Source organism: Camelus dromedarius, unplaced genomic scaffold (assembly GCF_036321535.1).
Source record: "Camelus dromedarius isolate mCamDro1 unplaced genomic scaffold, mCamDro1.pat HAP1_SCAFFOLD_176, whole genome shotgun sequence".
In the NCBI taxonomy this organism is placed as follows: Eukaryota; Metazoa; Chordata; class Mammalia; order Artiodactyla; family Camelidae; genus Camelus; species Camelus dromedarius.
The window spans coordinates 1,126,104-1,138,160 of NW_026989746.1; positions in this window are offsets into that span (position 1 = coordinate 1,126,104).

Below are 12,057 nucleotides of genomic sequence, written 5' to 3' on the forward strand. Positions count from 1 at the left end.
TGAAAAGAAACTTTGTGTTCCCAACAAGCTAGTTGAAGGACGGCTTTCACACACACTTATCTCTCAGAACACAGCAAGTGGAGAGACGTTCGTTCATCTAGCACCAAGGGAACGGGTTGCAGGAGACACTTTTTCTCTGCTTTCTCAGTCTTTTTCCTAGTGCCGGTTTGAAGTTCCTGCAGTTTTCACTGTCAAACCGAGTTGGAGCTAGAACCTCCCCATATATATGTATGGAATGGAGTTTGCAACTGAAAAGAAACTTTGTGTTCCCAACAAGCTAGGTGAAGGACGGCTTTCACACACACTTATCTCTCAGAACTGAGCAAGTGGAGAGACTTTCGTTCATCTAGCACCAAGGGAACGGGTTGCAGGAGACAATTTTTCTCTGCTTTCTCAGTCTGTTTCCTAGTGCCGGTTTGAAGTTCCTGCAGTTTTCACTGTCAAACCGAGTTGGAGCTAGAACCTCCCCATATATATGTATGGAATGGAGTTTGCAACTGAAAAGAAACTTTGTGTTCCCAACAAGCTAGGTGAAGGACGGCTTTCACACACACTTATCTCTCAGAACTGAGCAAGTGGAGAGACTTTCGTTCATCTAGCACCAAGGGAACGGGTTGCAGGAGACACTTTTTCTCTGCTTTCTCAGTCTGTTTCCTAGTGCCGGTTTGAAGTTCCTGCAGTTTTCACTGTCAAACCGAGTTGGAGCTAGTACCTCCCCATATATATGTATGGAATGGAGTTTGCAACTGAAAAGAAACTTTGTGTTCCCAACAAGCTAGGTGAAGGACGGCTTTCACACACACTTATCTATCAGAACTGAGCAATTGGAGACACGTTCGTTCATCTACCACCAAGGGAACGGGTTGCAGGAGACACTTTTTCTCTGCTTTCTCAGTCTGTTTCCTAGTGCCGGTTTGAAGTTCCTGCAGTTTTCACTGTAAAACCGAGTTGGAGCTTCTACCTCCCCATATATATATATGGAATGGTGTTTGCAACTGAAAAGAAACTTTGTGTTCCCAACAAGCTAGGTGAAGGACGGCTTTCACACACACTTATCTCTCAGAACAGAGCAAGTGGAGAGACGTTCGTTCATCTAGCACCAAGGGAACGGGTTGCAGGTGACACTTTTTCTCTGCTTTCTCAGTCTGTTTCCTAGTGCCGGTTTGAAGTTCCTGCAGTTTTCACTGTCAAACCGATTTGGAGCTAGTACCACCCCATATATATGTATGGAATGGAGTTTGCAACTGAAAAGAAACTTTGTGTTCCCAACAAGCTAGGTGAAGGACGGCTTTCACACACACTTATCTCTCAGAACTGAGCAAGTGGAGAGACGTTCGTTCATCTAGCACAAAGGGAACGGGTTGCAGGAGACACTTTTTCTCTGCTTTCTCAGTCTGTTTCCTAGTGCCGGTTTGAAGTTCCTTCAGTTTTCACTGTAAAACCGAGTTGGAGCTTCTACCTCCCCATATATATGTATGGAATGGAGTTTGCAACTGAAAAGAAACTTTGTGTTCCCAACAAGCTAGGTGAAGGACGGCTTTCACACACACTTATCTCTCAGAACAGAGCAAGTGGAGAGACGTACGTTCATCTAGCACCAAGGGAACGGGTTGCAGGAGACACTTTTTCTCTGCTTTCTCAGTCTGTTTCCTAGTGCCGGTTTGAAGTTCCTGCAGTTTTCACTGTCAAACCGAGTTGGAGCTAGAACCTCCCCATATATATGTATGGAATGGAGTTTGCAACTGAAAAGAAACTTTGTGTTCCCAACAAGCTAGGTGAAGGACGGCTTTCACACACACTTATCTCTCAGAACTGAGCAAGTGGAGAGACGTTCGTTCATCTAGCACCAAGGGAACGGGTTGCAGGAGACACTTTTTCTCTGCTTTCTCAGTCTGTTTCCTAGTGCCGGTTTGAAGTTCCTGCAGTTTTCACTGTCAAACCGAGTTGGAGCTAGTACCTCCCCATATATATGTATGGAATGGAGTTTGCAAATGAAAAGAAACTTTGTGTTCCCAACAAGCTAGTTGAAGGACGGCTTTCACACACACTTATCTCTCAGAAGTGAGCAAGTGGAGAGACGTTCGTTCATCTAGCACCAAGGGAACGGGTTGCAGGAGACACTTTTTCTCTGCTTTCTCAGTCTGTTTCCTAGTGCCGGTTTGAAGTTCCTACAGTTTTCACTGTAAAACCGAGTTGGAGCTTCTACCTCCCCATATATATATATGGAATGGAGTTTGCAACTGAAAAGAAACTTTGTGTTCCCAACAAGCTAGGTGAAGGACGGCTTTCACACACACTTATCTCTCAGAACAGAGCAATTGGAGAGACGTTCGTTCATCTAGCACCAAGGGAACGGGTTGCAGGAGACACTTTTTCTCTGCTTTCTCAGTCTGTTTCCTAGTGCCGGTTTGAAATTCCTGCAGTTTTCACTGTCAAACCGAGTTGGAGCTAGTACCTCCCCATATATATGTATGGAATGGAGTTTGCAACTGAAAAGAAACTTTGTGTTCCCAACAAGCTAGGTGAAGGACGGCTTTCACACACACTTATCTCTCAGAACTGAGCAAGTGGAGAGACGTTCGTTCATCTAGCACCAAGGGAACTGTTTGCAGGAGACACTTTTTCTCTGCTTTCTCAGTCTGTTTCCTAGTGCCGGTTTGAAGTTCCTGCAGTTTTCACTGTAAAACCGAGTTGGAGATTCTAACTCCCCATATATATGTATGGAATGGAGTTTGCAACTGAAAAGAAACTTTGTGTTCCCAACAAGCTAGGTGAAGGACGGCTTTCACACACACTTATCTCTCAGAACTGAGCAAGTGGAGAGACGTTCGTTCATCTAGCACCAAGGGAACGGGTTGCAGGGGACACTTTTTCTCTGATTTCTCAGTCTGTTTCCTAGTGCAGGTTTGAAGTTCCTGCAGTTTTCAGTGTAAAACCGATTTGGAGCTTCTACCTCCCCATATATATGTATGGAATGGAGTTTGCAACTGAAAAGAAACTTTGTGTTCCCAACAAGTTAGGTGAAGGACGGCTTTCACACACACTTATCTCTCAGAACACAGCAAGTGGAGAGACGTTCGTTCATCTAGCACCAAGGGAACGGGTTGCAGGAGACACTTTTTCTCTGCTTTCTCAGTCTGTTTCCTAGTGCCGGTTTGAAGTTCCTGCAGTTTTCACTGTCAAACCGAGTTGGAGCTAGAACCTCCCCATATATATGTATGGAATGGAGTTTGCAACTGAAAAGAAACTTTGTGTTCCCAACAAGCTAGGTGAAGGACGGCTTTCACACACACTTATCTCTCAGAACTGAGCAAGTGGAGAGACGTTCCTTCATCTAGCACCAAGGGAACGGTTTGCAGGAGACACTTTTTCTCTGCTTTCTCAGTCTGTTTCCTAGTGCCGGTTTGAAGTTCCTGCAGTTTTCACTGTAAAACCGAGTTGGAGCTTCTACCTCCCCATATATATGTATGGAATGGAGTTTGCAACTGAAAAGAAACTTTGTGTTCCCAACAAGCTAGGTGAAGGACGGCTTTCACACACACTTATCTCTCAGAACAGAGCAAGTGGAGAGACGTTCGTTCATCTAGCACCAAGGGAACGGGTTGCAGGAGACACTTTTTCTCTGCTTTCTCAGTCTGTTTCCTAGTGCCGGTTTGAAGTTCCTGCAGTTTTCACTGTCAAACCGATTTGGAGCTAGTACCACCCCATATATATGTATGGAATGGAGTTTGCAACTGAAAAGAAACTTTGTGTTCCCAACAAGCTAGGTGAAGGACGGCTTTCACACACACTTATCTCTCAGAACTGAGCAAGTGGAGAGACGTTCGTTCATCTAGCACAAAGGGAACGGGTTGCAGGAGACACTTTTTCTCTGCTTTCTCAGTCTGTTTCCTAGTGCCGGTTTGAAGTTCCTTCAGTTTTCACTGTAAAACCGAGTTGGAGCTTCTACCTCCCCATATATATGTATGGAATGGAGTTTGCAACTGAAAAGAAACTTTGTGTTCCCAACAAGCTAGGTGAAGGACGGCTTTCACACACACTTATCTCTCAGAACAGAGCAAGTGGAGAGACGTACGTTCATCTAGCACCAAGGGAACGGGTTGCAGGTGACAATTTTTCTCTGCTTTCTCAGTCTGTTTCCTAGTGCCGGTTTGAAGTTCCTGCAGTTTTCACTGTCAAACCGAGTTGGAGCTAGAACCTCCCCATATATATCTATGGAATGGAGTTTGCAACTGAAAAGAAACTTTGTGTTCCCAACAAGCTAGGTGAAGGACGGCTTTCACACACACTTATCTCTCAGAACTGAGCAAGTGGAGAGACGTTCGTTCATCTAGCACCAAGGGAACGGGTTGCAGGAAACACTTTTTCTCTGCTTTCTCAGTCTGTTTCCTAGTGCCGGTTTGAAGTTCCTGCAGTTTTCACTGTAAAACCGAGTTGGAGCTAGTACCTCCCCATATATATGTATGGAATGGAGTTTGCAAATGAAAAGAAACTTTGTGTTCCCAACAAGCTAGTTGAAGGACGGCTTTCACACACACTTATCTCTCAGAAGTGAGCAAGTGGAGAGACGTTCGTTCATCTAGCACCAAGGGAACGGGTTGCAGGAGACACTTTTTCTCTGCTTTCTCAGTCTGTTTCCTAGTGCCGGTTTGAAGTTCCTACAGTTTTCACTGTAAAACCGAGTTGGAGCTTCTACCTCCCCATATATATATATGGAATGGAGTTTGCAACTGAAAAGAAACTTTGTGTTCCCAACAAGCTAGGTGAAGGACGGCTTTCACACACACTTATCTCTCAGAACAGAGCAATTGGAGAGACGTTCGTTCATCTAGCACCAAGGGAACGGGTTGCAGGAGACACTTTTTCTCTGCTTTCTCAGTCTGTTTCCTAGTGCCGGTTTGAAATTCCTGCAGTTTTCACTGTAAAACCGAGTTGGAGCTAGTACCTCCCCATATATATGTATGGAATGGAGTTTGCAACTGAAAAGAAACTTTGTGTTCCCAACAAGCTAGGTGAAGGACGGCTTTCACACACACTTATCTCTCAGAACTGAGCAAGTGGAGAGACGTTCGTTCATCTAGCACCAAGGGAACTGGTTGCAGGAGACACTTTTTCTCTGCTTTCTCAGTCTGTTTCCTAGTGCCGGTTTGAAGTTCCTGCAGTTTTCACTGTAAAACCGAGTTGGAGCTTGTACCTCCCCATATATATGTATGGAATGGAGTTTGCAACTGAAAAGAAACTTTGTGTTCCCAACAAGCTAGGTGAAGGACGGCTTTCACACACACTTATCTCTCAGAACTGAGCAAGTGGAGAGACGTTCGTTCATCTAGCACCAAGGGAACGGGTTGCAGGGGACACTTTTTCTCTGATTTCTCAGTCTGTTTCCTAGTGCAGGTTTGAAGTTCCTGCAGTTTTCAGTGTAAAACCGAGTTGGAGCTTCTACCTCCCCATATATATGTATGGAATGGAGTTTGCAACTGAAAAGAAACTTTGTGTTCCCAACAAGCTAGGTGAAGGACGGCTTTCACACACACTTATCTCTCAGAACACAGCAAGTGGAGAGACGTTCGTTCATCTAGCAGCAAGGGAACGGGTTGCAGGAGACACTTTTTCTCTGCTTTCTCAGTCTGTTTCCTAGTGCCGGTTTGAATTTCCTGCAGTTTTCACTGTCAAACCGAGTTGGAGCTAGAACCTCCCCATATATATGTATGGAATGGAGTTTGCAACTGAAAAGAAACTTTGTGTTCCCAACAAGCTAGGTGAAGGACGGCTTTCACACACACTTATCTCTCAGAACTGAGCAAGTGGAGAGACGTTCCTTCATCTAGCACCAAGGGAACGGTTTGCAGGAGACACTTTTTCTCTGCTTTCTCAGTCTGTTTCCTAGTGCCGGTTTGAAGTTCCTGCAGTTTTCACTGTAAAACCGAGTTGGAGCTTCTAACTCCCCATATATATGTATGGAATGGAGTTTGCAACTGAAAAGAAACTTTGTGTTCCCAACAAGCTAGATGAAGGACGGCTTTCACACACACTTATCTCTCAGAACTGAGCAAGTGGAGAGACATTCGTTCATCTAGCACCAAGGGAACGGTTTGCAAGAGACACTTTTTCTCTGCTTTCTCAGTCTGTTTCCTAGTGCCGGTTTGAAGTTCCTGCAGTTCTCACTGTAAAACCGAGTTGGAGCTAGTACCTCCCCATATATATGTATGGAATGGAGTTTGCAACTGAAAAGAAACTATGTGTTCCCAACAAGCTAGGTGAAGGACGGCTTTCACACACACTTATCTCTCAGAACTGAGCAAGTGGAGAGACGTTCGTTCATCTAGCACCAAGGGAACGGGTTGCAGGAGACACTTTTTCTCTGCTTTCTCAGTCTTTTTCCTAGTGCCGGTTTGAAGTTCCTGCAGTTTTCACTGTAAAACCGAGTTGGAGCTTCTACCTCCCCATATATATGTATGGAATGGAGTTTGCAACTGAAAAGAAACTTTGTGTTCCCAACAAGCTATGTGAAGGACGGCTTTCACACACACTTATCTCTCAGAACTGAGCAAGTGGAGAGACGTTCGTTCATCTAGCACCAATGGAACGGGTTGCAGGAGACACTTTTTCTCTGCTTTCTCAGTCTGTTTCCTAGTGCCGGTTTGAAGTTCCTGCAGTTTTCACTGTCAAACCGTGTTGGAGCTAGTACCTCCCCATATATATGTATGGAATGGAGTTTGCAACTGAAAAGAATCTTTGTGTTCCCAACAAGCTAGGTGAAGGACGGCTTTCACACACACTTATCTCTCAGAACTGAGCAAGTGGAGAGACGTTCGTTCATCTAGCACCAAGGGAAAGGGTTGCAGGAGACACTTTTTCTCTTCTTCCTCAGTCTGTTTCTTAGTGCCGGTTTGAAGTTCCTGCAGTTTTCACTGTAAAACCGAGTTGGAGCTTGTACCTCCCCATATATATGTATGGAATGGAGTTTGCAACTGAAAAGAAACTTTGTGTTCCCAACAAGCTAGGTGAAGGACGGCTTTCACACACACTTATCTCTCAGAACTGAGCAAGTGGAGAGACGTTCGTTCATCTAGCACCAAGGGAACGGGTTGCAGGAGACACTTTTTCTCTGCTTTCTCAGTCTGATTCCTAGTGCCGGTTTGAAGTTCCTGCAGTTTTCACTGTAAAACCGAGTTGGAGATACTACCTCCCCATATATATGTATGGAATGGAGTTTGCAACTGAAAAGAAACTTTGTGTTCCCAACAAGCTAGGTGAAGGACGTCTTTCACACACACTTATCTCTCAGAACTGAGCGTGTACAGAGACGTTCGTACATCTAGCACCAAGGGAACGGGTTGCAGGAGACACCTTACTCTGTTTTCTCAGTCTGTTTCCTGGTGCCGGTTTGAAGTTCCTGCAGTTTTCACTGTAAAACCGAGTTGGAGCTAGTAACTCCCCATATATATGTAAGGAATGGAGTTTGCAACTGAAAAGAAACTTTGTGTTCCCAACAAGCTAGGTGAAGGACGGCTTCCACACACACTTATCTCTCAGAACTGAGCAAGTGGAGAGACGTTCGTTCATCTAGCACCAAGGGAACGGGTTGCAGGAGACACTTTTTCTCTGCTTTCTCAGTCTGTTTCCTAGTGCCGGTTTGATGTTCCTGCAGTTTTCACTGTCAAACCGAGTTGGAGCTAGTACCACCCCATATATATGTATGGAATGGAGTTTGCAACTGAAAAGAAACTTTGTGTTCCCAACAAGCTAGGTGAAGGACGGCTTTCACACACACTTATCTCTCAGAACTGAGCAAGTGGAGAGACGTTCCTTCATCTAGCACCAAGGGAACGGTTTGCAGGAGACACTTTTTCTCTGCTTTCTCAGTCTGTTTCCTAGTGCCGGTTTGAAGTTCCTGCAGTTTTCACTGTAAAACCGAGTTGGAGCTTCTACCTCCCCATATATATGTATGGAATGGAGTTGGCAACTGAAAAGAAACTTTGTGTTCCCAACAAGCTAGATGAAGGACGGCTTTCACACACACTTATCTCTCAGAACTGAGCAAGTGGAGAGACGTTCGTTCATCTAGCACCAAGGGAACGGGTTGCAGGAGACACTTTTTCTCTGCTTTCTCAGTCTGTTTCCTAGTGCCGGTTTGAAGTTCCTGCAGTTTTCACTGTCAAACCGAGTTGGAGCTAGTACCTCCCCATATATATGTATGGAATGGAGTTTGCAACTGAAAAGAAACTTTGTGTTCCCAACAAGCTAGGTGAAGGACGGCTTTCACACACACTTATCTCTCAGAACTGAGCAAGTGGAGAGACGTTCGTTCATCTAGCACCAAGGGAAAGGGTTGCAGGAGACACTTTTTCTCTTCTTCCTCAGTCTGTTTCCTAGTGCCGGTTTGAAGTTCCTGCAGTTTTCACTGTAAAACCGAGTTGGAGCTTGTACCTCCCCATATATATGTATGGAATGGAGTTTGCAACTGAAAAGAAACTTTGTGTTCCCAACAAGCTAGGTGAAGGACGGCTTTCACACACACTTATCTCTCAGAACTGAGCAAGTGGAGAGACGTTCGTTCATCTAGCACCAAGGGAACGGGTTGTAGCAGACACTTTTTCTCTGCTTTCTCAGTCTCATTCCTAGTGCCGGTTTGAAGTTCCTGCAGTTTTCACTGTAAAACCGAGTTGGAGATACTACCTCCCCATATATATGTATGGAATGGAGTTTGCAACTGAAAAGAAACTTTGTGTTCCCAACAAGCTAGGTGAAAGACGGCTTTCACACACACTTATCTCTCAGAACTGAGCGTGTACAGAGACGTTCGTACATCTAGCACCAAGGGAACGGGTTGCAGGAGTCACTTTACTCTGTTTTCTCAGTCTGTTTCCTGGTGCCGGTTTGAAGTTCCTGCAGTTTTCACTGTAAAACCGAGTTGGAGCTAGTAACTCCCCATATATATGTAAGGAATGGAGTTTGCAACTGAAAAGAAACTTTGTGTTCCCAACAAGCTAGGTGAAGGACGGCTTCCACACACACTTATCTCTCAGAACTGAGCAAGTGGAGAGACGTTCGTTCATCTAGCACCAAGGGAACGGGTTGCAGGAGACACTTTTTCTCTGCTTTCTCAGTCTGTTTCCTAGTGCCGGTTTGATGTTCCTGCAGTTTTCACTGTCAAACCGAGTTGGAGCTAGTATCACCCCATATATATGTATGGAATGGAGTTTGCAACTAAAAGAAACTTGGTGTTCCCAACAAGCTAGGTGAAGGACGGCTTTCACACACACTTATCTCTCAGAACTGAGCAAGTGGAGAGACGTTCCTTCATCTAGCACCAAGGGAACGGTTTGCAGGAGACACTTTTTCTCTGCTTTCTCAGTCTGTTTCCTAGTGCCGGTTTGAAGTTCCTGCAGTTTTCACTGTAAAACCGAGTTGGAGCTTCTACCTCCCCATATATATGTATGGAATGGAGTTTGCAACTGAAAAGAAACTTTGTGTTCCCAACAAGCTAGATGAAGGACGGCTTTCACACACACTTATCTCTCAGAACTGAGCAAGTGGAGAGACGTTCGTTCATCTAGCACCAAGGGAACGGGTTGCAGGAGACAATTTTTCTCTGCTTCTCAGTCTGTTTCCTAGTGCCGGTTTGAAGTTCCTGCAGTTTTCACTGTCAAACCGAGTTGGAGCTAGAACCTCCCTATATATATGTATGGAATGGAGTTTGCAACTGAAAAGAAACTTTGTGTTCCCAACAAGCTAGTTGAAGGACGGCTTTCACACACACTTATCTCTCAGAACTGAGCAAGTGGAGAGACGTTCGTTCATCTAGCACCAAGGGAACGGGTTGCAGGAGACACTTTTTCTCTGCTTTCTCAGTCTGTTTCCTAGTGCCGGTTTGAAGTTCCTGCAGTTTTCACTGTAAAACAGAGTTGGAGCTAGTACCTCCCCATATATATGTATGGAATGGAGTTTGCAACTGAAAAGAAACTTTGTGTTCCCAACAAGCTAGGTGAAGGACGGCTTTCACACACACTTATCTCTCAGAACTGAGCAAGTGGGGAGACGTTCGTTCATCTAGCACCAAGGGAACGGGTTGCAGGAGACACTTTTTCTCTGCTTTCTCAGTCTTTTTCCTAGTGCCGGTTTGAAGTTCCTGCAGTTTTCACTGTAAAACCGAGTTGGAGCTTCTACCTCCCCATATATATGTATGGAATGGAGTTTGCAAATGAAAAGAAACTTTGTGTTCCCAACAAGCTAGGTGAAGGACGGCTTTCACACACATTTATCTCTCAGAACAGAGCAAGTGGAGAGACGTTCGTTCATCTAGCACCAAGGGAACGGGTTGCAGGAGACACTTTATCTCTGCTTTCTCAGTCTGTTTCCTAGTGCCGGTTTGAAGTTCCTGCAGTTTTCACTGTAAAACCGAGTTGGAGCTTCTACCTCCCCATATATATGTATGGAATGGAGTTGGCAACTGAAAAGAAACTTTGTGTTCCCAAAAACCTAGGTGAAGTACGGCTTTCACACACACTTATCTCTCAGAACAGAGCAAGTGGAGAGACGTTCGTTCATCTAGCACCAAGGGAACGGAGACACTTTTTCTCTGCTTTCTCAGTCTGTTTCCTAGTGCCGGTTTGAAGTTCCTGCAGTTTTCACTGTCAAACCGAGTTGGAGCTAGAACCTCCCCATATATATGTATGGAATGGAGTTTGCAACTGAAAAGAAACTTTGTGTTCCCAACAAGCTAGGTGAAGGACGGCTTTCACACACACTTATCTCTCAGAACTGAGCAAGTGGAGAGACGTTCGTTCATCTAGCACCAAGGGAACGGTTTGCAGGAGACACTTTTTCTCTGCTTTCTCAGTCTGTTTCCTAGTGCCGGTTTGAAGTTCCTGCAGTTTTCACTGTAAAACCGAGTTGGAGCTTCTACCTCCCCATATATATGTATGGAATGGAGTTGGCAACTGAAAAGAAACTTTGTGTTCCCAAAAAGCTAGGTGAAGTACGGCTTTCACACACACTTATCTCTCAGAACAGAGCAAGTGGAGAGACGTTCGTTCATCTAGCACCAAGGGAACGGGTTGCAGGAGACACTTTTTCTCTGCTTTCTCAGTCTGTTTCCTAGTGCCGGTTTGAAGTTCCTGCAGTTTTCACTGTCAAACCGAGTTGGAGCTAGAACCTCCCCATATATATGTATGGAATGGAGTTTGCAACTGAAAAGAAACTTTGTGTTCCCAACAAGCTAGGTGAAGGACGGCTTTCACACACACTTATCTCTCAGAACTGAGCAAGTGGAGAGACGTTCGTTCATCTAGCACCAAGGGAACGGTTTGCAGGAGACACTTTTTCTCTGCTTTCTCAGTCTGTTTCCTAGTGCCGGTTTGAAGTTCCTGCAGTTTTCACTGTAAAACCGAGTTGGAGCTAGTACCTCCCCATATATATTTATGGAATGGAGTTTGCAACTGAAAAGAAACTTTGTGTTCCCAAAAAGCTAGGTGAAGGACGGCTTTCACACACACTTATCTCTCAGAACTGAGCAAGTGGAGAGACGTTCGTTCATCTAGCACCAAGGGAACGGGTTGCAGGAGACACTTTTTCTCTGCTTTCTCAGTCTTTTTCCTAGTGACGGTTTGAAGTTCCTGCAGTTTTCACTATCAAACCGAGTTGGAGCTTGTACCTCCCCATATATATGTATGCAATGGAGTTTGCAACTGAAAAGAAACTTTGTGTTCCCAACAAGCTAGGTGAAGGACGGCTTTCACACACACTTATCTCTCAGAACTGAGCAAGTGGAGAGACGTTCGTTCATCTAGCACCAAGGGAACGGGTTGCAGGAGACACTTTTTCTCTGCTTTCTCAGTCTGTTTCCTAGTGCCGGTTTGAAGTTCCTGCAGTTTTCACTGTCAAACCGAGTTGGAGCTAGTACCTCCCCATATATATGTATGGAATGGAGTTTGCAACTGAAAAGAAACTTTGTGTTCCCAACAAGCTAGGTGAAGGACGGCTTTCACACACACTTATCTCTCAGAACTGAGCAAGTGGAGAGACGTTCGTTCATCTAGCACCAAGGGAAAGGGT